Source organism: Macaca fascicularis, chromosome 1 (assembly GCF_037993035.2).
Source record: "Macaca fascicularis isolate 582-1 chromosome 1, T2T-MFA8v1.1".
Taxonomy (NCBI): Eukaryota; Metazoa; Chordata; class Mammalia; order Primates; family Cercopithecidae; genus Macaca; species Macaca fascicularis.
Genome location: NC_088375.1, coordinates 160,240,232 through 160,266,986, shown reverse-complemented (window position 1 = coordinate 160,266,986; position 26,755 = coordinate 160,240,232). Strand labels below are relative to the sequence as shown.

The 26,755-nt window shown below is 38.3% G+C and overlaps 1 protein-coding gene and 1 long non-coding RNA gene across 22 annotated transcripts in view; one reads left to right on the top strand and one right to left on the bottom strand.

Annotated features, from left to right (window-relative positions):
- The window catches only part of LOC135964948 (uncharacterized), a 43,882-nt gene extending 26,800 nt beyond the window's left edge, over window positions 1–17,082 (bottom strand). The window contains exon 1 of the long non-coding RNA XR_010577687.2: window positions 16,813–17,082. This is a non-coding gene — a long non-coding RNA (uncharacterized lncRNA). The remainder of the gene's footprint in view (window positions 1–16,812) is intronic.
- Window positions 1–26,755, top strand: part of TNNI3K (TNNI3 interacting kinase) — a 301,864-nt gene that overhangs the window by 130,246 nt on the left and 144,863 nt on the right. The gene's annotated exons all lie outside the window — the stretch shown is intronic.

Genomic DNA, 26,755 nt, shown 5'->3' with positions numbered 1-26,755 from the left:
CTTCTCAGATAGATATGAAAGATTGGAGAGATAAATCAGATACGTGAGTGGCAGAATCTTAGATATTGAATGTAAACATATATAAGTCTCAATCTATTTGTAATTATTTACTAGTTTTCACATAAAAGTCATTTCTTAATTGTTAGCTATTAGTTCTTTACCTTTCTTAATTTCAAACCAAACATTTATGTTAACAAACATTTAACTGTTTCAGAAACAGATTTAGATGATAAATTAGCATAATATAAACTGATGATTTTGTGTTTTAAGAGTATTATCTTTCCATCCCAAACATTGTTGCACATGGTGTTAAAACAAATGAGTAATCATTGCAATAAGTAATCATTGCAAGTTTTCTCTAGCTGTAACTCTTCATTTGTGGGGCCATTATATATTCTGTTGCCCTGTGAGTTATGTGCAAGTTGTTACCACCAGTTGTTGGGCAGGACCAAAAATATAAATGTTGATTAAAATAAAAACAGAACATTTACTATATAGCCAATATAGGTTTATATCTACAATTTGTGTTGCCTCTAATCTAACCTAAATGCTTAATTGCATCAAAAAGTTTTAAAATTGTATGAAACACCATTTTGTAGGTACCTTCATTATGACAGAGTCCAAAACTATTGTATCAATTATTTGTAGACCATTTTCTATCAATCTTTAATCTGGTAGCAACAGCAAAACATTGTTTTTCAGATGCATGCATATGTAGCATTGTACATGGCTCAAAAGAGCCTGGGTCCTTTCCCTCAGAGAGCTTACTGCACTACTTGGCTGTATAAGACATATACCCAGAAAGCAACTCAAGTTCCACTTTATATAGAAAATAACTAAGGGTCAAAATGATGAAATAGTGACTTTCAGAGGATTTCAAATAAGTCAAAGATGAAAGTGGAGTAGAATGCTTCTTAGCGTATGTGGAGCTAAATGTAGAGTTTGAAGAACAGGCATTAATCTTTTCTCAGGGTTTTCACAGCATACTAACCTCTGCTTTAGCATAGTACCTGGAAAGTCTCACTCAAAGAAGTAGAGAGAAAGATGCACATCAGAGATTGGGAAACTCGTACACTTATTTGCATTTGTATTGACATGGTATGTTTATACTTTTATATTCCCCATTAGCCTGGACAAATCAGGGTTTCAGGGTCAGAGACTGCTCTCTTCATCTCACATTTTCTGAACCGAGCATTGTGTCTTACACAGAGAAAATGTCTAATTAATATTTTTTAACTGAACCAAATTCTTGTGGCATTTCTATGAATGTCATTTTACAAAGCAATGACCTAATTGGTGTAAGTATGACTACTTGTGTATAGCATCCAACTTGCCCAATAACTTTTATAATTTTAAAGGGAAAAGGATGTTTGAGCCCACAGGATAGGGCACTTTTATATTTGAGTTTGTGGTTGTTGCAATTATTTGAGTGAAAAAAAAAAAAAGAACTCTATTTTTCCCATGGCAAGCAAAGCCAACTGAGGGTTTTACCTTCCAGTTCTGAAAGTTAATTTTGATCTTCAGTAAATGTCCCTTGGTATCTGCAGGAGATTGGTTCCAGGACCTCTCAAGGATACCGAAGTCTGAGAATGCTCAAGTCCCTGGTATTAATCACTGTAGCATTTGCATATTTCCTATGCACATCCTCTCCTGTTCTTTAAATCATTGCAAGATTACCTATAATATCTAGTACAATGTAAATGCTATGTAAATAGTTCTTGCACTGTATTGTCTAGGGTATAATGACAAAGGAAAAAGAGTCTATATGTCTTCAATACAGACACAATCTTTTAAACATTTTTTTTGATCCATGGTTAGTTGAATCCACAGAAGTGAAACCTGCAGATTTAGAGGGCCAAGTATATACACTAAGGAAAAGTTCAAGGAAGGAGTAAGAAAGTAGTTATTTTCAATGGAAATGATGATAATGATAATACCTACCATTTATTTATCACAATATGAAAGGAGCTTTGCTAAGCCTTTGTCATGCTTTCATTTAACCACACAACTCTAGGGGACAGTTATTATTATTTCCGTTTTACAGACAAGGAAACTGACTAAAGAGACTAAGTCTGTAGTATTCTGTATCTTCCACTGTAACAACAACAACAGCAAAACCATGTCAGAAGAGAGAGATAGAAGGAGCACATTGATGATATTGAATGGGCATCAGCAATATTTATCAACCTTACTCTCTGTACTTTAGTCTTTTAAAAAGTCAATTCCTGTGACCCAAACAATTTCTCATATCATCGTCTTATGCTTCTGTGTTCCTGCTTTATTTCTTCTTTCACACTCCATGTTCTGCTGGTGTGGAACAGATGTTGCATAGAAAGCATGCAGATAGGTTTTGTTTGGCCCATAGTCTTTAAATATTTTGAAAATGTTCATAATTCAAGCAGGAATGCACCTCTCTAATTTGCTGTAGACCTCACCACCTACCAACTTATATTTGGCCTAATATATACATTCATTTTGTGGCATTTGAGCTTGCTAGTCATTATTTATAGCTTAAAGGATTTAAAGCTTTTTACTTAATACTAGAAGCTGTGTGTTTTTCTTGGAAAAGTATATTTTTCAAATTGTTGGAGATTGAAGCAGAAACATCACTGCAAACATACATGGATCAAATATATGGTATTCTCCTTGTATAAATATATAGTATTATATATGTTATATTAACACTGTAAGGAATTAAATAGTGATAACCTCCATCACAAGGTGCACATGACATTCACATGAAATATGTATATGAAATCATTTTATAAACTGTGAAGCACCATACAAAATGCATTTTTTATTACTCTTAATCCCTCATTTGTTCCCTTTAATATTGGGTATGGAAAAACACTCCACAATTAAAACCACCTTTGCAAAGAGTATAACTGAGAAAATTATGACTGAAAGATCTGACTTGACTCCACTTTGCTTCTAACCTGCAAGCTGTTCTTGTTCATTCCTGGACATAGTCCAAAATAACTTTGGGAGGAACTTGAAACTAAGACAATTATAGCTCTTTCCCAACACAAACCTCTTTCCTGCCTGGGGATTAGACTGCCTTCACAGGACTAACAAATTAGCCACAAGATTAGAAATAATGGTTTAGGAATCACATGGCTGGAGGCTGCAAGATTCGAAACCTCCCCAAATTGCTTCTGGGGATAACATCACTATTGCAAAACCTAAGATCAGTGCTTGAGCTATTTTGCCGATGCTGTACAGGATGACTCGGCTGGTACCACCCAGACTGATAAACTGGGTCATCTGGTCTCCTGTCCCCAGGATACTGACTCAGCATCGAGAGGACAGCTTTGACACCCTATGATTTCATCTCCAACCCAACCAATCAGCATTCCCCACTTTCAGACCCCTACCCACGAGGTTTTCCTTAACAATCCCATCCCCACATTTTTGAGGAGATTGATTTGAGTAATAACAACACTCTTCTCTCCTGTGCAGCTGGCTGTGCGTGAATTAAACTTTTCTCTATTGCAATTCTCCCCTGTCTTGATAAATCAAATTTATCTAGGCACCAGGCAATGAGAACCCATTGAAGGGTTACAACAATATTCTCATATGTACAGAGATTTTTTTATATGATATAACTAATTAGTTTGGGGTCTGGATCTGAGAAGGATTCACTGTTTTTGACTGTCAGCTTATTCTGGTGGGTATAAAGGAAAATAATGAGTGATAATTTTAAAATAGCCAACTTTCCAATGACAAATGATAGGTAATTTAAAAAGACAGAGCTGTTATGAGCTAAAAGAATCTTAATTTTGAAGATGACATTTAACTAAAATAGTGAAGATTTTAGGAAGTGCCAAAGAAAAATATTATTGATAGAAAATTGTAATAGTTGCTTTTAATTTGACATATGCATTTGCCTCTCAGTTGAATGCAAAATATAAAATTCCTGCATGTAAGAAAACACAACAATTAAGTAAAATAAACAAATCATTAATTTTCTAATTTTGTGTTCCTGAAATTCCATATGTCACAGAATCCCTCTCCCAGCTATTTCTTTAACTTGTGACTTTTCTAATAAGTGCTTATACAGAAAGAATTTTGCATCCATTGGCAAATATCATCTTCAGGAGACTTCTGAATACCCATATGCAGACCAATTAACTGATTGTATTACCATACTTATAAAAGTCCTGCAAGAGAACCCATTAAAACTCGTGAAATCCTTAACAGCCCTGTATCTGTGATTCTCTAGTATAAAACCAGTCATCACAAGTGGCATTTTAAATTTTATCAATTCTTTTTACTCATTTGCACTTTAAAAATGTCATTTAATTAAATAATATAAAATACTTATTGAATGCACAATATGATCTAGGGTCTATGCCATGCCCCAGGGATACAGGTGAGAATAACAGATCATAACACTTTTTCTAGCAGAGCTTAGAGCCTAAGGAGGCATTTACAAACTTTCCTGAAGAATCACTTGGGGGCCTTCATTTAAAAAAAAAAAAAAAAGATTCAAAGGCACTGAAGGGACTGACTCAGAATGTCTTACATTGGGCCTGAGAATCTACAATTTAAACAAGACTACCAATTAATTCTTATTATCTAGGCGAGGAAACATTGTTTTAGTGCAGTGGTTCTCAACTTTGGCTGCACAGAGTCTCTAAGAGAACTTTAAGAAAATCTCGAAGCTGATTATATCAGAATCTCCAGGCTTAGAGCCCACGTATCATATTTGGAGAGAGAGCACTTCAAGTTATTCCAATATCTAGGCAAGGTTGAGAATCACATTTTTGTCTGATGTCAATTATTCTTCTTAATCATTTGCCATATAACTTCATTCTTCTCTGCTGACAGAGTAAAGTGGGAATAGTAGGGAATCAAGTCACAATGTAACTCCAAATGTTTTCAAAATCGTCACCCTAAAGTCAGTCTAATTGTTCATTCATTCATACATGTGCGTATCTACTTATTCAGTAATGAATGTCAAAGACAGAGATCCACACACCCATGGTACCTATGGCACAGAATAGGTCCCAAGATTTGGCAGTTTCCATGGGAGTTGTACTATACAAGGCTCCTCCAGGGAAAATAACTTCTAATTTATGAATGGCACTAGAAAGTTCCCTAGGAGTGTAGAGTCTTCACAAGTAGCCAAAACAGATACGAAAATTTCAATACCAGACAATTATATTGCACCTGGTTTATGTGAGTACTTTATACCCATATAATACAGAATTATATAGAATAGATACACATATAGAGAAGGATTCATATATATGTGTACATATTCTGTATTCTTCTGGGGTTTATAGCCTTGAATACCCACATGAACGGCAGTGTGCACTGCAGTTGTCTGATATTAAAACTTTTATTTCTGTTTTGGCTATCTGTGTAGATTCTACACTCCTGGGAACTTTCTGATTATCACCCATGAATTCTAAGTAATTTGCTCCCGAGGAGCCTAGCCCATAAAACACAACTCCCATGGAAACTGCTAGATCTTTGTACCTATTCTGTGTCATAGGTACCATGGGTCTTTGGATCTCTGTCTTTTGAATTCACTATTATATCAATGCACATATAAGTGTACACATTTATATATAAATGCCCATATAAACATACACATTTCCATGTGTTCTTGTAATGCTTCCAGCCTTTTAAAACTAGAAGAGAGAAGTTAGCTCCACAGAGGGTGAGTTCAGGGAGGATTTTCAAATCTCCTCAGCATGAGAAATAATCACTATTATTGGGAGTACATAGAAGAAAAGTTAATTCATAATATACAATGGATGCCTTAGGGATTAGGACTACCTGTAGTTCTGAAATGTTTATGTCCAAAATTGTAATCTGATTTCAGATTTTCAAGTTAAATTTTTTCTTTACAAAAGCAATCAGCTGCAATCAGACTCAATTTTATTACTGCTTTGAGTAATGAAAAAATTAAATTATATAATTTATTTATATTTCCAATATGAAATTCAGATTAGTTAGGGTAGTTTATCTGCTGTAATGATAGAGTCCATAATGTATAATGATTCTCAATACAATTGAAATTTACATCTTGATTGTGTGGATGAACAAGTTGTTGAGGTGGTCCCTATCCATGATGTTACTCAGGACCCATCTTCAATATGTGACTTCTGGGGTCTCCTTGAGGGTCATCCAAATTCAAGTGAGCATTAATGAGGCAAGACTATATAAGATGAGAATGACATGTTGTGTGGGCCAGGCATTAGCATGGCACACATTTTTTTGTTGTCAGTTTAATTTTATAATATAAATATATCATTTCATCACCTCAGCTAATCCCCAGGGGCATTTACACAATTCATAATGACCAATGTGACTTGACAGTGATACTGAGGGCTTGGCATTGGGTGGTACAGTCAGCTCTGTCTTGGTGGTACCATATGAGGTCCTGGGAAATGTAGCCTAGTTGTGTGCCTAGAAGAAGAGGAAATGAGTTTTAGTGGTCAGCCAGAAGTCTGTGCTACATTGACCTTATGTACACTGTCAATAACAGGTAATAGGAGTCTGAGTAATGGTTATACTTGAGAAATCTGATCTGGATTTGCATGAGTCAGTTATACAAATATAATGTTAGTTGCATACTAAATATTTTTAGTTTATGAATGTATTTTCACAATTTATGAACTAATAGCAGTAATTGGGAAACAAATGAAAACTACTTAATAAAGCATGCTATATATGAACTAATTTTGAAATAACTCTTCTCATTCACTTTTGTTAATTTAAAAACATGAGAGTAGCTTTGGGAGTGTGGGGACATATGTCTATGAATCAAAATGTGGCCCAAAAAGAAAAACCTGTGACTATGTCCCTGAAGCAAAATATGGCTCAAGAGGAAAAACATGTAACTATATAAATATAATAGTATTAAATAGGCTATATACACTTTAAAACGTTAAGTCATAATCTCATGCACTGTATGTCAGTAAACACATACACACACACACACACACACACACATACACTTTTTTCTTTAGGAGTAAACGTTAAAATGAAAAGACGATGACCACCGTATTTAGAGAACCTCATACCACATCCAACAGAAGGGTCTCCTTAACCATTTAGTTCTACAAATTACTCTAATCCTATTTATGAGCTGTACTCGGTTGCTGATGTCCAGTCATAATTTCTGTCCCCATTTCTGACATGTTCAGTTTCCATCTGAAGTCAGTCTGTCCTCAGCTCCCTGAACCTCTGGAAGAAACAGTGAGTTCTCTCTGACTCAAATTTCTACCCATTATTTACACAGAGATTCACCATCCCACTCTTCCTGGTTTTTCTCTGAGGGTAGATTCATCCCTGCCTCCTCAATTAATGCTCATAGTTTCCAGAGGGCCAACTATGTTCCAAACATTCTCTTGACATTTCATTTTGGTTAAGATTCTCCCTCCCATACTTCACTACTAGAGTGTCCTTTAGTCCTGACTTGTCCTCTTTTTGTCCCCCTACAGAAATAGCTAAAGTTTCCTCCCAGGGCCAGTTAAAATGTTGTTCTTCTCTCATCTGCCTTCATTAGAATGTCTCATTTAATTTTGGCTGCATTCACTAATTCTAAAAATAGTGCTCTTACTTAACACCCCATTAAATAAATTCCCTTAGACACATACTCCCTTTAAATGAAAACAGGTGTATTTAAGTCAGAAAACGTCATTCATTTTCCCCACACTGTCATATTGCTTGCATAAACCTGAACAAACTTATCATCTCTCCCAGTAGCTCCCATCAGAAATTTGCCTCATTCAGCCCAGACAGACAAATTCCCCAATCTCATGTCTTCTGTATGCCATTTGAAATGCTACACAAGACGATGTGTGTGTGCAAATAAATGGTTCTGTGTGTATAACAGCACAGAAAAGTACTAAGTTGACCAAAACTAGAAATCCTACGATACCAACATTTACTTTTTATTTGATGTAGAAATAGTGCTACTCTACACTGGAACCTGGCGTCAGGATTACTTATTCCAGGGCGTTCTAGTGGTTGAAGTGGTTCACTCTGCAGCCCCTTTCCTTAATACAACACTCACACCCTGCGAATGCCCAAAGCTTGTGTGGCAACTGTACCTTCCCCATAACAATGTCACCTTCCCTCACCCACAGACTGAGCATAGGGGGAGAAGCGAATCCCTTCCTGATCCTCTAAAACCTTTCAAATGCTTTCCTGTAACTGGTGGTGAACTCACTGGCCTGCAATTTTCTGGTGTTACTGGTTTCTTACATTGCCATTTTCTATTCTTTGGGGATATGGCCTGTATAAAGTCGGCTTTTGAAAATGTCAACAAAAGCTTTTCTCTGTTCGGCTTCGTTTCTTCTCTGCTCTCATTTCTTGGGAGGCACCGTGAATGCCCTCTTGGCACTTTGTCGATTTCCTAAGCAGCTAACCTTTCAATAATGATATTAATGCTGCCGTGTGGTAATCTGTGCATTTCTCACTTCATCGTTTTCAACCCTTGCTTGCTGAGATTCGTTTGTGTTGTTGTGTTCTTAAGATTCTAGAGTTTAATTGAGTGCAACCTGACTATGGACCCAGAGCCAAAATTTCTAGCTAATAAATGAGAAACAATCTTAATAAGTGGAAATTTCTTTCTAACTGATTGAATTTCCAGTAGCTAGCTATACTTTGAATTTGGCCTAGAAAAAGAGATACAGATAATTATAAACCTTTTTAAAGTCCCATTTAATATTTTCTATTTCAAAATCCTCCCTATTTGGAAGAAAGTTTCCAAATAATATTAGTCCTCTCTGGTTGGGACTACAGCGTGGACGCCTCTGGGGATATGTGTTGATCTGGGATCATCCTATTGGAAGACCACAGGAGAACTAATTGAGGGCATAGGCGCTGAAGCCAGACTAAGCATGTTCACATCCCAGCTCTGCCACATTTTACCTGTGTCCTTGGTTAATTTCTTCAACATATCAGTTTTCTAATTTCTAAGATGGTTATATTTATTCCTACCTTATTGGATTTAAATGAGAAAATACATTAGCATTATTAGCATTATTTTTCTTCTTTATTCTTCTGAAAGAATCTTTTCACTATTAAATATTCTTCCATGCCCAAGTTGCTTTCCTGAATTAATGTTTCTAATTACCTAGCTCTCCTTTTTTATTGTATTACACAAACTTTGCTTATAATATCTCAGATGGATAATTTCTTCTTGCCATAAAGATCTGGAAAATAATTGGATTGTTTTACTGTAGATCTCTTTCTATAGAGAAGGTCAAGGGGATTCAAATAACAGATTACTGCCTTCATTAAGACCTCTTACTCCTTCTTTGTTTGAACTTGAATCAGGGATTCAGTCTGATACTCCCATTAGACAGATGCAGATCTGGAATAGAATTTGATTAAAAATGTAGCTGAGGGTTAACGAGGTTATTTGATTATCCAGGATCCTTCTCAGTGATTCTTCTTCCTAGTGCTCCTTCACAAAACTTAAAGGTGCAATTTAAACACCATCCATTTAGACATTCAACCATCATTTATTTGGAAACATAATGGCAGAGAAGGGGAAGTATCATCAGAGGCACATTCTGGAGACTGAAAAATCCAAGTAGGAGAGGCTTTATTTTTACAGAGGATGTGTATACTACCTATGTGGTTAGGCAGCTTTTCTTCTCTATACTCAAGTAGCACTCAGCGACTCAACTCAGCAATTGTCTTCTGACTATAAACAGCCAGGGAGGATGTTTTCAAAATTAGCATTGAGAAGGTTGTTGTCCCTTATCCTTCCTTCAATACTGAAAGAAAAGGAAGAATTCATCCTATCACACCTTCTTGATTCCCAAGAGACAATCGTTTTTGTCATTTCTATTCCTGTTCTTACTCTGTTGCTGTTATGTCACTTACTGTTTTCTGCCTCAGATTCCTCATTTACAAAATGGAAATAATGATGCCCATGTCTACCTATTCACAGAAATACCCTTGTGATTAATAAGAGTACCAGGACAATAGTCAACTAGGACTTTAGAGAAAGATTCTACAAGAGATATTTGTATGCAATTTATATTAATTACATAAAGCAGGGTTACCAGAAAGTCTTGGACTAAGATTCATTTTGTATCCAGTTGCTGCATCAGTACTATTTGCAGAATAGTCTAGATTATCTTTCTCTAACTAAAGGTGAAAGGTTTTGTGCTTACCAAATGATGTGGGAAACAGCATAGTCGCTTTCTGAAAGATGCAGTGTTTCTTTGGCCAGCATGGAGGAAAGAGCATGCGAGCCTCACAGAATGATTAGAACTCTTTAATCCTGGAGGGATGGTCTTTGTATCAATTACGTTTCAAGCCTTGTAGGTGAAGAACTGTATTCTCAGTCACTAAATCCTCATTTAAGGACTTTAGCAACCTACAGAAAGTTAGTGAAAAGCATGCCTGGTGCCATAGATGAAATAACGTTAGAGCATTGACGGTATCTGCCTTATTTTCTTTAGGGAGGGAAATCCCCCTTCTAAATTCTTAAAATAGCAGTTGGCTTTCATTAAATCTATTCAGAGTTAAGGGTCTGGGGATCTTGAGTGACCTCTTTCTTTGGGAATGAAGCACATTTTAATAAGCTTTTTCCTGTCCATGGTCTCTGAAAGACTTAGCCTCTGGCAGGCCTCCTGAATTGCTGGGTTTTGTAAAGGAAAAGATTGATTACAGGCTTCGAATTCTTTCTCTTTCTTTAATTTCTTTTTTTTTTTCTTTTCATACAAAGAATGTGAAAGACATTCTGAGTCTTCTTCTATTGAGATATGGGTGGCCTTGCAGGCAGACATTTAGCATTGAACTTTTATTAATCTACTGTGGGTTTGACAATGTTTCTTCTTTTTTGCTTTCTAAATATGAGTGAGGCTAAAGAGCTGTTACTTGCCCAGCTTGTTCTTCAGCACTGTAAGCGCTAGAGAGGAAAAAGAAGAATTTTTCTGTTCTTGTTTTGTTTTCTGGCTTTCTTGGTGGAACTGTCTCTATAGCCTCCACCTGAAAAGTTTCATTTATTATAGGTCTTAACACATGCTATTCCCTCAGACACAAACGTTCGCCCCTGCGTTACCTCTCTCTTCTCCTCTGTGCCCCTCCTCACACTTCCTCCATAAAGCTTTCCTTCTCACTCCTGTCTATCCCAAATGCTTCCTTCAGGAAGCCCTCCTACACATTCCCACAGCACATCATACTCTTGCTTATTTCAGGAGAGCACTTCTTACACTATTAAAATTGTTCATGAACTTGAGAGTGTTCCCACTATACACTAAGCTTAATTGGTACAGGAGCTGTGGATTTTTCACCATTTTATTCCCAGTGCTTTGTACAGTGACTGGGCCCTAATAAAAATTCAATTAATAATTGTCAGATGAATGAATTAATAATAATCAAGGAACATAAAAATAACATACATTAATGTTTCTTTATGCCAGGCATTGAACTTAGTGCTTCACAGACATCATCTAATTAAATCTTCATAGCTCTATATGATGACAGTTTTGAACACATGACAGAAAAAGGCTTAAAGAGACTTAGCAAATTATCTAGGTGATAAAGCTGGTAAGTGACAGACTAAGGTTATCACCCACACTAGATAGTTAGATAATCCAAAATATAGGGATATGTAGTCATTTAGCCCCACGAAACAGGAGCAGTAGTCAGATAATCCAAAATATAAGGATGTTTAGTCATTTAACCCCACAAAACAGTAGCAATAGTCAGATAATCCAAAATATAGCGATGTATAGTCATTTGGCCCCACAAAACAGGAGCAGCACTGACTGAATAGCAATGCAATGTATTTGTCAGATCACCTTACCAAAGGAGCTGTACTTTCTAGAATTCATAGCTGAAATGAGAAGGTAGTGCTCACTTAATATTGAACAATTCTGTGGCATTTAAGAGTATGAAAGTCATTCTTTTGCTCAATTAACACTGCTATTCCACAAGTCACTTCTCTGGCTATTTTGTGCTGTAGATAATTATTTGCATGCTAGTCACTAAAGCCTGTCCATAAAAAACAATGAGAAAGGGAAAGACAATCAGTTGTTTGACTGATCTGATTTTCTATTTTACTCAGGTGAAAAGTTAGTCAAACAAACTGGTTTTGCAATGTAGCTACAGCTCAAGACTATCTGATGATTTAGAAGAAAAATACAACCTCCTGAAACTGTAGTGATTTCCAGTCACTACCAACCATGTAGATTTGAACCAATACTTGCTTTTTCTAAATCAATTGATTTTCCCTCTCACAGGCAACATTTTTATTTTCTAACCTGCAGCATTTCTATGCCTGACTGGAATATTTTTGCATTTGATTAATGTTTTCATTTGACTTTCAATGAGGTCTCAAAACAGTTTGGCTTGTCACAGTCAAATTATTTAAATATTCCTCTGAAAAGAGTATGTGGGAACTAAAATCAGATTCATGTGAACCTGAAAAAACAGTGGCAACATTTCCTGAACTTGTTAAATTTTTATGTCTAAATTAATCATTTCACAATTTTGTTTCATGTTGATGTTCAGCTTCTTAAATATAGTGATTATTGGATGCCTTAATGGAAAACTTTTAATTTTTAGCTGACCCAGAAGTTGGTCTCTGATAAGGATTTTTGTTCCCTTTTTAAATATTCTTTACAGTTGTAACAGGACCAATATATTGTGCCTTCTACTCATATTAGTAAAAAATATTTTGATTTATCTAACCTATCTTTTTCACTTCTCAGCTACTCCTCACTCCTCCTAATTGATCAGAATTATCTCAACTGTGGGTTAAATATGGTCAACATTCTCTGCCTTCATTCCACTTATGCTCTGTGAAAGAAAGCACACATAAAATAGTACATACCATATTATCTCACTTATATATAATTTTAGAAAATGCAAACTAATCAATAGAGTTGAAAAGATGAATGCTTTCCTAGGGCTGAGGAATAAGAAAGGAGTTGATTGCAAGAGAGACGATGAATCTTTTTGGGGTGACAGAAATATTTTGTGTATTGATTGAGATGCTGGTTTCACAGCAATATATAACTGTTAAAACTCATCAAATTGTAGTCTTTAAGTAGATGTAGTTCTTCCTTCTAATGTGGATACAAGTAAATTGCCTAACATGGGTGGTAAATACAAAAGTGTGAAATTCTTAAAAAGAGGTGTGCAAAGTAATGTGAATTGGCACCTTTCCAATCATGAACAAAGGTAGTTGTCCTTTTCAAAACCTTCAAGGGAGAAATAATCATCTGCCACATAATTTCATCAAGGATATCAAAGACAATTCCAGCTAACAGAGAAAAATCAACGTAACTGAAATGGAAGAGAAAAAGGTTTACTAAGGTGGCATTGATGAATTCAAATCTGTATCACACTGAGGTCAAGGTAGCTGTCTGCAAATGTTAAGAGTTCAGTCCAAGCACCGTAAACATTGACAGGAGGGAAGATGAGAGGGTGCCTTTGAGACTGTGCACTTACTTTCTATTCTTGTAGGTTCTGATCTGATACAAAAGGTATTCAGTGACAGAAACTACTCCTTAGCCAAATATGAAAGTGCATAAATTGGATGACAAAGGAAAGGCCTAGAGTATTTATATATCATCTGATATGGCTTGGTTGTGTTCCCACTCACGTCTCATCTTGAATTGTAGCTCCCATAATCCCCATGTGTTGTGGGAGGGACCTAGTGGGAGGTAATTGAATCATGGGGGTTTGTCTTTCCCATGCTGTTCTCGTGATAGTGAATAAGTTTCATGAGATCTGATGGCTCTATAAAGGGGAGTTCCCCTGTACACGCGCTCTTGCCTGCCGCCATGTAAGATGTGACTTTGCTCCTCATTTGCCTTCCGCCGTGATTGTGAGGCCTACAGCCATGTGGAACTGTGAGTCAATTAAACCTCTTTCCTTTATAAATTACCCAGTATTGTGTACGTCTTTATTAGCAATGTGAGAACAAACCAATATATCATCAAACAACTGGTAGATTGAAGACTTCAGACCTATTCACTATTGAAAACTGGCAGATATAACATCTGAAAAGAAAAAAAAATCTACCCTAAGATCATACCATTTATTCAGAGTAATGTGTTACTAGATATGCAACATTGAATTGTGGAACATGGGGGTGCAGCTAGAATGAGTTTTTCCTTTTACAAAATATCATTTATGAGAGAACACATCTATGGGATCTAATGACATTTGATATTGTAACTCAGAAAAAATACAATAAATTAATTAATTTACAATCAAGTTTAAGAAAGGAAATCATATAAATAATATAATTCATGTGTAATAAATATAAAATCAGACTTTTTCAAAATTAGAATTGTGGGACACTTTTATGTAGTCTCAACAAGTGAAAATTATACATCAAATAACTGGTCTGTGAAAAATATTTTCTTTTGTACTCTGATCCAAGGTCAGCTTAGCCCAAATTCAGACAATTTGATTGGACAATTTAAAATTAGTTGACAGAAAGAAATTAGTAGTGTGAAAGTTAAAGCTTCAAAATAAACACGATGAAGGTATTTGTGATAAATTAAATCATCCCTTGATGACTATAAGTGACTCACAAAAGTGTAGTTTACATGGATCTCATTTGGACAGTAGTTTGTTTACTTTGCTAACCTTAACTGTATATTAAGTATATGTACTCATTGTCAGGACAAGGGATGTTTGGGAGTTTCAGAGAGCCATTGTTTACTTGTAAATGTTAAAATTTCTACAGACAGGCTACACAGGATATATTATCTATATTCATTCTTATTATTTGGCAAATACATTTAACAGATAGTTTTTGCTGAAAGGAAGCTGTAATTGTATAACTTCTATGCTTACCTTTGTTCAAATATCTCAACAATTGAACAATACAAACAACTTATGATACATGTTTTCTATTGTGCTTCACATTCTTTAGAATATGTTAAGAAAAAGTGTGGTCTTTTGGTATGTAAAACCTACCATGGTGAGAATCAAGAATATACTCTGGGTCAAAGAAACAAAAAAAAAAGCATTTAAAAAAGAAACAAGCAAATACATTTAAATATTCATATTTTCAGCATTTGATTAGTGAAGTGCCTTGAAAATCATATTTTGGTTAAATGTTTGTATAATCAGCAAGAATACACAACTTTATATACAAGAAATTCCTGCTTTGAAGATCAAGGTTCATAGCTAGGATTTGTTTCAAAAAGAGAACCGTAGGGACTTCCCAAATTGAAGCCCATGTCTCAAAAGCTGGGCTTGGCTTGCCCAAAAAAGTTTTCAGTATCATTTCTTATAAAGGAAGTCACCATGAGCTTTGGTCAACAATACAGAGATTAGGAATCAAGATGGCAGTTTTAAGAGTAGTGGGAAAATAAAAGAGAACCTGTTACCAAAGTATAGCAGAAAGACTGTGCACTTTGAAGTTGGAGGTACCGAGGTATAATCCCAGCTCTGCCACTTCAAAATACTGCAATGATTAACAAGTTATTTCTTTTTTTTTTTTTTTTTTTTTTTTTTTTTGAGATGGAGTCTCGCTCTGTCGCCCAGGCTGGAGTGCGGTGGCCGGATCTTGGCTCACTGCAAGCTCTGTCTCCGGGGTTCATGCCATTCTCCTGCCTTAGCCTCCCGAGTAGCTGGGACTACAGGCGCCCGCCATCACGCCTGGCGAATTTTTTGCATTTTTAGTAGAGACGGGATTTTACCGTGTTAGCCAGGATGGTCTCGATCTCCTGACCTCGTGATCCGCCTGCCTCGGCCTCCCAAAGTGCTGGGATTACAGGCATGAATCACCGTGCCCCGCCGACAAGTTATTTCTAAACATCAATTTTTTCATTATAAAATAGGGACAATATCTACCTCATAGTGTTTTAAAATGGCTAGCAGTGTCTGGCACATAGTAGATATTCAATAAATGTTAGTTCTTGGTCCCTTTGTCTTAAATGGTTCTAGAAATAACTTGTTTGAATGTATGTTTATTAAGGTATCAACTCTCATATCTTTGTTACAAGTAAGTTTCAAATAATACCTTTAAAGAACACTTAAGGCCGGGCGCGGCAGCTCACGCCTGTAATCCCAGCACTTTGGGAAGCTGAGGCAGACAGATCCCATGGTCAGGAGTTCGACACCAGCTTGGCCAATATGGTGAAACCCCATCTCTACTAAAAATACAAGAAGTAGCCAGGTGTGGTGGCACATGCCTGTAGTCCCAGCAACTCAGGAGGCTGAGGCAGAAGAATCACTTGAACCTGGGAGGCAGAGGTTGCAGTGAGCCGAGATTGTACCATTGCACGCCAGCCTGAGTGACAGAGCGAGATTCCGTCACAAAAAATAATAATAATGATAATTTTTTTTCTGTCTTCCCACTCTCCTACCCAACAAATATTATTCCTCTTGATGGCCACAATATGCTTTGTTTACATTAATCATCTTGAGAAATAGAAAGAAGCAGAGGAAGAGGAGGAGGAGGAAAATGCAGATGCAATGGCAATTCAAAGAAAGTAATAGTCCAAGGTCAATATTAAAAATATACCTTTTAACAATCAAACCACAACTAATCAGTCTCCTTCTCCTCATGTCGTCCACAACATCAGACTTTGTCTTATCTCAGCCACCTGAGATCTGGTTAGGTAGGAAGGCAACATTGGGTCACCATAAATAATTTGTAGGTGGAAAACTGAGAATTGACATTATCCTACTTTTAATTTTACATTTATTTATCTTGGCATAGACTTCCTGACTTATCTGAAAAATATAACAAGGAAAACGTTTCTCGTATTTGAATATTTTCCTGGTATATTATATTTATTTTTATTTTTTGAGTCTTGAAAAATATACCATCAAACTACAGGTACAGAATCTCATACTAACCTTCCATACTGCCAGAGTAACATTTCTCAGGAATGTCTCCCCACCAATAAATAGCTGGGAAGTCCAGCACAGTACAGGAACTTCTTGATGGGAATTCTTGACCACCATCTGTGACATTCATGTGCTGCCTGCAACAGACAGCTAACACAAATGTTTAACCATCCTGAAAGTACCCGTGCAACTGAGAGTACTTTGTTGGATGGAGAGATCATGCCCCCACCTCAGTATCAGCTAACTGCAAGGGAACAGACCACAGATACAAGACTCTCTGGCAGTGTTATGGAGAGTGGCTTAGTACAGGAGCATTTGCCATACGTCAGGAGGAAATTAAAATAGCACAAGCTGGAAGTAATGAGGGTTGGATCTGAGACAGAAGCCATGGGAAAGCAAAGGAATCTAAAGATTATAGATTTACAGTAGAGGTGAAATTGACTGGATCTGGTAAATGATCCCAAGTAAGGTTGGGAAGAAGAAAAAATGGAAAGATGTCAATATTTCAACCTAGTTGTCAGGGTAGATAATGATGCACAAAATAAGATGCACATAAAGATATTGAAACTGATTTCAGCCATTTTGTTTGAAGTGCCAGCTAAATAATCATCTTTATAGAAAATTGTGAAGAATATGGTAGAGGGCATTTGGAAATTTCATGAACCTTAGTATCTTTTCGAAGCTTTGTTTGATACACCTCTCCTCTTAGACCAGGTTAGGTACTGCCTTTCTGTGTCCCTATGACACTTGTTTTCTTCCTTATCTTAACACTTATTTTCCTTTATTGGAATTTCCTTTTTTTATTCTGCCACCTCACTTAGAATGTAGGCTGGGCAAGATAAAGGACTAGGACCATTTTCCTCACCTTAGTACCATATACCAAGCATAGAAGCTGCTAAATGGAAAGTGCTGAAAAGCTGTTGAATGGTTAACCATTCCTTTAGACCCTTTAGAAGTTGGAAAGGGCTAGATATAAATTTCAGGAAAACAAAAGGTTATAGCTGTGGTCATGGGATTAAATGACTACTTCATATAGAGATTTCAACTAGAAATAGCAGTGGGGGTAAAACATTAATACAGGGTTAAGAGCCATTAGAGAAAGGAGAGAGGAGTAATCATGGAGATAAGAGAAAAGGGACAATTTCAGGTAGTATAAGATGTCAAAAGTATCAGTTACCTCAAAAAATCTAGGACACTTGGAAAAGATAATGATATTACAGGCATTTGAAAGGTGGTGGGTAGTGAATAGCACTGGCAGAGCAAAAATAAAGGGTCTCATTATTAGTTCAAAACTAGGAAGAATGAGTTTGAGAAGAATGAAGAGAGCATCTTAATAACTCCCACAACCACTGGATTTTTTAATTCAGTGTTTTCCTAAAGGAAAACTTTGGAATTCTGGTCAGGTGAGATATGCCATGGAAAAAGACTCTCTGATGAAAGAAGTTTGGGTAAGATTGAGTATTACCTCTCACTTTTAGGGATCCTGAAAATTAATTAGTCTTACCCATTAACATACCAGAGAGAAAAATCATATTTCCTGGACTTTATTTTGAGGTACTCTGCTTTGATTGTATAACAGCAAATTGGCTTATACTCTCTAATTATAAAAGGTACAGGGGTGGGTATTGTCAGTATTTAACTCTGAAATGTTTCTGGTTCAGATGACTCTATACATTTGAGAGTCTCAACAAATGGATGTCTTTTAAAGCTATGGAATAGATGAGATCATTTGTGGAGAAACAAAAGAGAAGAGAAGAGGACCTAAGACAGAGAAGTGGGTGCTCTCAGAGAAGACTGAGAAGGCCTGAGAAAGGGAAAAAGGAAAGCCAGCAGCAAATGGTGCTATGGTAGCTGAGAGGGGAGCATTTTTCAATTAGTCAGAAGTTATCACTATGCTGAGTATACATGATAATTTAAATAAGATGAGCAAAACATACAGATGGCCCTTGATTTAGGATGGTACAGCTTATTCTTTTTTTGACTTTACAATAAGTTTATCAGGGTATTAAATGCACTGTCCACTTAAGATATTTTCCACTTACAAGTCTGTCATACGTAAATAACTGGATTGTAATTGGAGGGGGCCTTGGATCAGGGAGGGAAATTAAGGATGGGAGCTACTAGAGCGGGTGTCCATGATGAGGGAATAATCTGGTACAGAGAAAAGTAGATGTTCCAAAATAGAAGGATCTAATTGTGTGAACAAAGTCCTAGCACTTGGCTCAGGGCCTGGCAGAGGTAGAAGCTAAGTATGAGTCTGCTGAATTACAATAAATTACTTAAACCCAGCAGGTAACAGAACTGGGATTTAACTCCTCATCTCTGACTCCTAGTTTAGTTCTCAAGTCACTAGACCGTGCTGTCCATAGCCCTTAGTCCAGTCTGCTTCTCATCTATAAAGTCATTTCTCCCAGGTTCCATCAGTAGCCCTACTGCTTTAGATGCAGAAACCCTTGATTCAATTTCTTGCTGGAATGGATTTCTCACAAATAAGGATAATCCTCCATTTCATGTTTACTCACTTGGTTGACTTCCTGTTTTCCACACTCTTCCCAAAACAGGCTTTGCAGTTTTTATTTTCTGAGACATTCAAATAAATGTGAGTTGGTATTGTGACCGAGTACCTCCTGAAATGCATAATTTTTCCCCTTTATCATTTTTGAAACAAATGAATGAATTGCAAAGGAGCTACATTAATGAGATGTTTAATTTGAGGTTTTAATTTTGCAAATGTTGGGAAGCATAATTAAGGTTCAGGCAGTATCATGAGTGTCTTCAGGAATACAAAGTAACTGTTTTTGCATCTAGAGTTTTTGGGAACATTTTCTGCCTAAACACAAGCCACTTATAGCTGTTTTCCTGTGTTCTAAAAGCACCCCCGGTGCTGTGAAGACACAGAACATGTAGTACTCATAGAGGTGGCAAATAATCAGCATGGCTGTCATTGTGACAATTAGCAGAAAGCAGTGTGCTGAGAGGAGTGAATGTGTAGGTAAAAGGCAGTGGGCACTGGCTTATATTTATTTTATTCTCATAATTGCAGGGCAGTTTTCTTCTGTTTTATTCTATATGCTATCTCAGATAATTAAAGCAGTGGAGAAGGACAGGAATATTGAGTTAGATAGGGATATAGATAGGATGGAAAAGCATTCTAGACAAAAACAATGAGCACAGAAAGGATTTGAAAACTTAAGTAAAAAAACAAATTATTCTCAATCATTTTCTTTGTATCAGCATACCATATAATTTAAAAAAAAAAAAGAGCGAGAGAGAGAGAGAGAAAGAAAAACTTATATGGGCCTGGAACATCTATCAAAAGAACGTGAGCTTACTTTATGAGGTGGAGAAAAGGCTACTTGTGTTCAAGCACCTGAAATGGCTGTTTCTTTAGCAGACCACAAAAGAACTAGAAATGGAAATTAATTTTCCAGAATATTTCTATCTCTTATACTATGTCTAAACACACAAGACAGTTTGAACAAAAAATAAGGTGGATCAAGTAACAAATATTTACAAAATTGCTATTTCTACTTCTTTTGGAATACTATTATACAGCAGCAGTAACCAACCTTTTTGGCACCAAGGAGCAGTTTTCTGGAAGACAATTTTTCCACAGAAGGTGGGGAAGTGGGGGAGGGGGCCCCTGAGGGGAAGCAATGCCAGGAGGGGAATAGTTTCAGGATGAAACTGTTTCACCTCAGATCATTGATCATTACAGATTTGCTCATAAAGACCACACAACGTAGATCGCTTGCACGCATAGTTCACAATAGGGTTTGTGCTCCTATGAGAATCTAATGACCCTGCTGATCTGACAGGAGGCGGAGCTCAGGTGGTAATACTGACCCGCTTGCTACTCTCCTCCTGCTATGCAGGCCAGTTTCTAACAGGCCACAGGTTGGGGACCCCTGTCATACAGCCATGGGATAAAAATAGTGGAACTATATTGATTTATTGGACTTGTATTAGGGTGAAACATATGAAACAGCCTTTGGTCAAATATTGCCTTTGGTCAAATATTGATCAAAATGGTTGCAAATCAACAATATTATCTGGTTCAAGGTAATGCTATCTTTAAGCTAATGGAAAAACCTCCTCTTATGATCAAAATCAATTAATATGCATTTATTCCATATTCAAGACTGCACCAAATGTGTCAAATCAGTGGTTAGAAAGCTTTTGGGTGTTGCAATTTCTTTTAGTATTAAAAATTAGGAAGACCTCAAGGAATGCTGTTGAATTTTTACAGCATGCTTAGCCATGGTTCCCTAAAGTAAGTCTTATAAATAATTTTTTATATTTTATTTACTATATGAAGGAAATAATGTACACAGTGGTCCATTTCCAAGAAAAAGTACCTTGAATCAGCTTAAGCCAGCAAACTACAGAAGAGACAGGATATACTAGGCCCCTGCTTGGATAGCTGATGCCTGCTTGTCGGCAATCCCCTTTTCCCCTTTAGTTGCCCTCACCCGAACCAAAGAAGTTTAGTCTAAGATGAAAGTTTACTAGCCTGCAAAATAGCTCACTTTTGTCTGTTCTTATCAGCCTGCCTAGCTATTTAGGTCATAAGTCAAATACTTGAACCTCTGAGCTAACTAAGATTGCAATGTATTGTGGGCTGCAACAAAATGCAGCAGGACAGCCCTAAAGGAAACACTTAGGCTGGGTGCGGAGGCTCACGCCTGTAATCCCAGCACTCTGGGAGGCTGAAGCGGGTGGATCACAAGGTCAGGAGATAGAGACCATCCTGGCTAACAGGGCAAAACCCCGTCTCTACTAAAAATACAAAAAATTAGCTGGGCGTGGTGGTGGGCACCTGTAGTCCCAGCTACTTGAGAGGCTGAGGCAAGAGAATGGCGTGAACCTGGAAGGCAGCACTTGCAGTGAGCCGAGATCACGCCGCTGCACTCCAGCCTGGGTGACAGAGCAAGACTCCATCTCAAAAAAAAAAAAAAAAAAACAAGAGAAAACACTTAAAGCCCCTACACAACAACTGATAGGCGACATCTGGAAAGACTGTGACCCCATAGTACCCAGCCTATGAGGAACCAGGGATTACAACAAGCAATTTAGGGGATACATTGCTTGTTGTAACCATGCTGGGGGTGCCTGAGCATCAGACACCTTGTCTTGCGAGACCATCGTTAAAAGTCTCACTTTCAGTGTTCTCAAGGTATCTGAGTCCATTCTTTGGGTTTGGACGGGTAAGTTTGTTTATCGGAACCTGGTGGCCTGTATGGGGAACTCTGTGCCTGCATGGAGTGGGACTCCGGCCAAGAGAGGAGATGCGTCCCACCTGATTTAGGTGGCCTGCTCTGCCCAAGTGTCTTGGCTCCCTGCAGAACCCATAGACAATTCTGAGATTGTTATTCAGGAAATTATGAAAGTGACACGGGGAGAAAAGCTGGCACCACAGCAACTGGGGCAACCTCGTGTATGAGCCAAGGTAGGAAAACTGGACTATATGTACTGCCTTGGTGGTTGGGCATTTTCAGAGGTCAAGTGTGTGTGACTGAGATGTATCTAAGATACGAAGCGAGTGCAGAGTCCCAATCCATAGTTTTGTCTTCCCACAAGGAAAATGGCTGGAGACAGAGAAGTGATTCTCAGGGTATGCAGGAAACCTCCAGTGTGGGAGCTAAGTACACAAGGAAAAGCTCAGACATACAGACTAACTGAAAATGTGAAATAAGAATTCTAGGCCTAGGGAACAGAGGAAAGAGGGAACTGAAGAGACCCTCTCTGAAATTCCCTCAGAGGGAAAAGCAAAACATGATAAAGTATTGCTGTTTTATCTGGCCCAAAGAGCCCATTCATCAGCCTTTGGGCTCTTGGCCTAAGTTTGGCTCAGATGAGGATTGGGTGTGCCAAGCTTTAATTCTTTATGTGCATAATAAAACCCCATCTTTACAAGAGGAGATGGGTTATGCTCTTTGTTAGATTAGTGAATTAACCCTCATGCTCCCCCTTAAAGAGGAAGAAAAAGAGTGTAATAAATAGCCCTCTCCCAATGAAAAGCCCTTGGATCCCCTAACATGCTTGCCCCATCCCATACATCTCACAAAGTAGAGGACAGGGAGATCAGGGGGCAACAGGAAGGCCAGAGTAAGACTAATCTGGGGGTCATGAAGGAGCTAAACCCAATGCTCCTTTAAATCCTTATCCAAACTTGAGGAAAGAATTAGAAAAATGTAAGAGAGATACTGAGAATTTCCCCATTCCTTCTAAACAGCAGATGTCTAACAGGTACCCTCTTAGAGAAGTCCCTATGGGACAGGGAGAAGTTGGATTTGTGAGTGCACTTCTAAAAATTACTGAGGTTAGGAATTTAAGAAGGGAATGAAACCACTCTTGGAAGATCCCCTCGGGTTAGCAGAGTAGGCAGATCAATTGTTAGGACCCAGTTTTTATACTTGGGCTGAGATAATGTCTATCATGAATATTCTCTTTACTGGGGAGGAGAAGGGAATGATTAGAAGGGCAGCCATGACCATCTGGGAGAGACAGCATCCTCCTGGGCAAGGAGTCCTGCCAGCTGAGCAGAAATTCCCAAATGCAGATCCCAGATGGGATAATCATGACCCCAGGGAATGGGTTCGAATGCAGGTCCTTAGGGAGCTAATAATTAGAGGAATTAGAGTCCACTCTTAGGACACAGAATGTCCCAAAAGCATTTGAGAACCAACAAGAAAAAGAGGAGATTTCCTCTGCTTCTGCAGAGGCTCGGGGATCAAATGAGAAAATATTCAGGATTAGATCCAGAGGACTCAGTAGGGCAAGGCCTCTTAAAGGTTAATTTTGTGACTACAAGCTGGCCTGATATTACTAAGAAGCTGCAAAAGATTGATGGATGGAATGAGGAAATGATTGAGGAATTACTGTGGGAAGCTCAGAAGGTTTTGGTAAGGAGAGAAAGAGTTAAGCTGCTGACCCTGAAGGCAAGGGAAAGCCAGCCACGCATGCAGCTGTGTGTGGAAGCCGAATGCTGAAAGTTGTTGATGAAAGCTGCTGCTGAAATGACACGGGGGAGCCATGGCACACCACAGCTTGGCTCAGGCACAGAGAGAGAAAGAGGAAGAAACTGAGTATGAGGGAGAAAGAAACAGGATGACAGAGAGAGAGTTAAAAGAAGAAAATGAGTGAGAGAGAGACTGAAAAAGACAGAAATTAAAGAGAGACACAGAAGGTAAGACTGGAGAGAGAGAAAATGTAAAAGGAAGAGTACAAGAGGAGGAAAGAGAAAGAGAATAACCATAAAAGACAGGAGACAAAGAGACAAAAATACAAATAAGAAGTAGCTGCCACAGCCCTGCTCGTAGAGGAGAGTAGAAAGGTGACCTTCAGCAGGGCTCTGGTAGTGAGCACCCTACGTTAGGTCAGGAAAATATTAAATCAAAGAGCTGAAAGATGGTTGACTGGTTCCCGAATTTTAAAATATGAGGCCATATTACTAGAAAAAGATAAATTGTCTTAACAATAGATACTTGCTTGAATTCAGCCAGTTTCTTATGAAAAGGAGAGGAAAATGAGGAGACACCAAACCGTAACTGTTTAGATATCATAGAATATCAGACTAAAGTTAGAGCAGACTTTAAAGAAACTCCACTACATGATGGGATGAGTCTGTTTGTGGATGGGTCATCCCGAGTGATAGACAGTAAAAGACACAATGGCTATGCCGTCATTGATGGAAACAAACCATCCTTACATGGAAAATGTAGATTACCCAATAACTAGTCAGACCAAACCTCTGAATTATATAGGCCCTAAAGCTCCTACAAGACCAAGAAGGCACTATATATAGTGATTCCAAATATGCCTATGGAGTAGTACACACCTTTGGAAAGATCTGGACAGAGTGGGCCCTAACAAATAGCAGGGGAAAAAATTAATACATGGGGAACAGTTTTAAAAAGTTTTAGAAAGCCTCCTGCTTCTAGCAGAGGTAGCCATGGTTCATGTAAACGGCCGTCGGAAAGGAAACACTATAGAAGCTGTAGGAAACAGGCGTGGGGATAAAGCTGCTAAGCACGCACCGCCCCCCCCAGGGGGAAGAAGTTAAACTGTTTAGCCTAATCCCAGATATCCCTAGGGTGGTATTAAGACCCTAATTTTCCAAAGAAGAGGAAGAGCTGAGCAAGATACAAGCCACCTAAACTGAGGATGGGAGATGGATGCTCCTTGATGGAAGAGAAATAAGCAAAACCATAATGAGAGAACTGATGTCCAAACTGCATAGGAGAAGTTATTGGGGTCCTCAGGCCACGTGTGATGCAATACCAAGAATTATGGGTGTATAGGGATTTATACCCTTGCTAAATAAGTGTGTGGGGGTTGTGTGACCTGCCAGAGAATAAACAAAAAGGTAGTTAGAAAACAGACTACCAGAGGGAGACCTCCTGGGTTAAGGCCATTTCAAAGCATTCAAGTAGATTTTACAGAAATGCCCAAAATAGGGAGACTAAAGTACCTACTGGTAATGGTAGACCACCTGTCCGGCTGGGTGGAGGCCTTCCCGTTCCCAGCTGCCACTGCTGGGAATGTGGTCAAAGTAATTTTAGAACAAATTATACCCAGATTTGTCCTGATAGAAAACATTGATCCAGACAATGGGAGCCACTTTACCTTGAGGGTGCTAAGAGGAATTATGGAAGATTTACACATTCGATGGTATTACCACACCCCTTGTTATCTCCCCTCCTCTGGAAAGGTCAAGAAAATGAATCAGACTCTCAAAAAGTATACTACTAAACTAATCTTAGAAACTAAAGGCTGGGTATGGTGGCTCACGCCTGTAATCCCAGCACTTTAGGGGGCCGAAGCACATGGATCAAACTCAGGAGTTTGAGACCAGACTGGCCAGCATGGTTGAAACCCTGTCTCTACTGGAAATACAAAAATTAGCCGGGAGTCGTGGCGGGCGCCTGTAATCTCAGCTACTCGAGAGTCTCATGCAGGAGAATCGCTTGAACCCGGGAGGTGGACCCTGCAGTGAGCCTAGATCGTGCCATTGCACTCGAGCCTGGGCAACAAGAGCAAAACCTAGTTTAAAAAACAAACAAACAAACAAACAAAAAACTCCCAAAAACAAAACCAAAATGCCTTGGTCCAAATGTCTCCCAATAACATTCCTTAGGATTAGGACAACCCCAAGGAAAGACTTGGGATTTTCCCCTTACAAGTTATTATGTGGACTCCCGCGTTTAGGTAGGACTACTGGCCTTCCTAGTGTGGAAACCAAAGACCAGTTTTTAAGAAATTATATACTGGTCCTATCCTCCACCCTGTCATCCCTTAGGTTGAAAGGACTTCTGACTCAAACCCTGCCTCTTGAGTTCATGGTTCACCACTTTCAGCCTGGTGACTCAGTGCTAATTAAGACTTGAAAAGAATACAAGCTCCACCATGCTGGGAAGGTCCCTTTCAAGTGCTCCTGATCACTGAGACAGCCGTATGAACAGCTGTACAGTGCGGGAGGTAGGCAGTGGACACATCACACTGGAGTCAAGAGACTGGTAAAAGAACCCCTGGAAGGAAGGGAAAAGGGTGAATAGGAAGTGTATAGATCACCTAAGGAACCCTTGAAGCTAACCCTAAGGAAAACCTAGAAGGAAGCTATGGGGAGGCTGTGTCATTGGGGGTGGATGTGGTTAGGATTAATCCTGCTACCAAGAGTGAGAGGGTTCACAATTATTGGATGGAGCCCAGTAGAAAAAGAATATCCAATCAAACTAATAGTCAACATAACTAGAACCTTCACCCCCCAGACCATAAAATTTGATGTCTGCCAAGTCTTACATTGTGGGAATTTAGGGAACCAAAGGCAGATGTCACAAGCAAATATCTATGTTGTGAAACAGGTTGCAACTGGGGAAAGCCTTGTGCTGGCTGAAATGAGGTCTAGTGGACCACCCAATTTTGAGGCTGGGTGAGCCATTCTTCCAAAAAC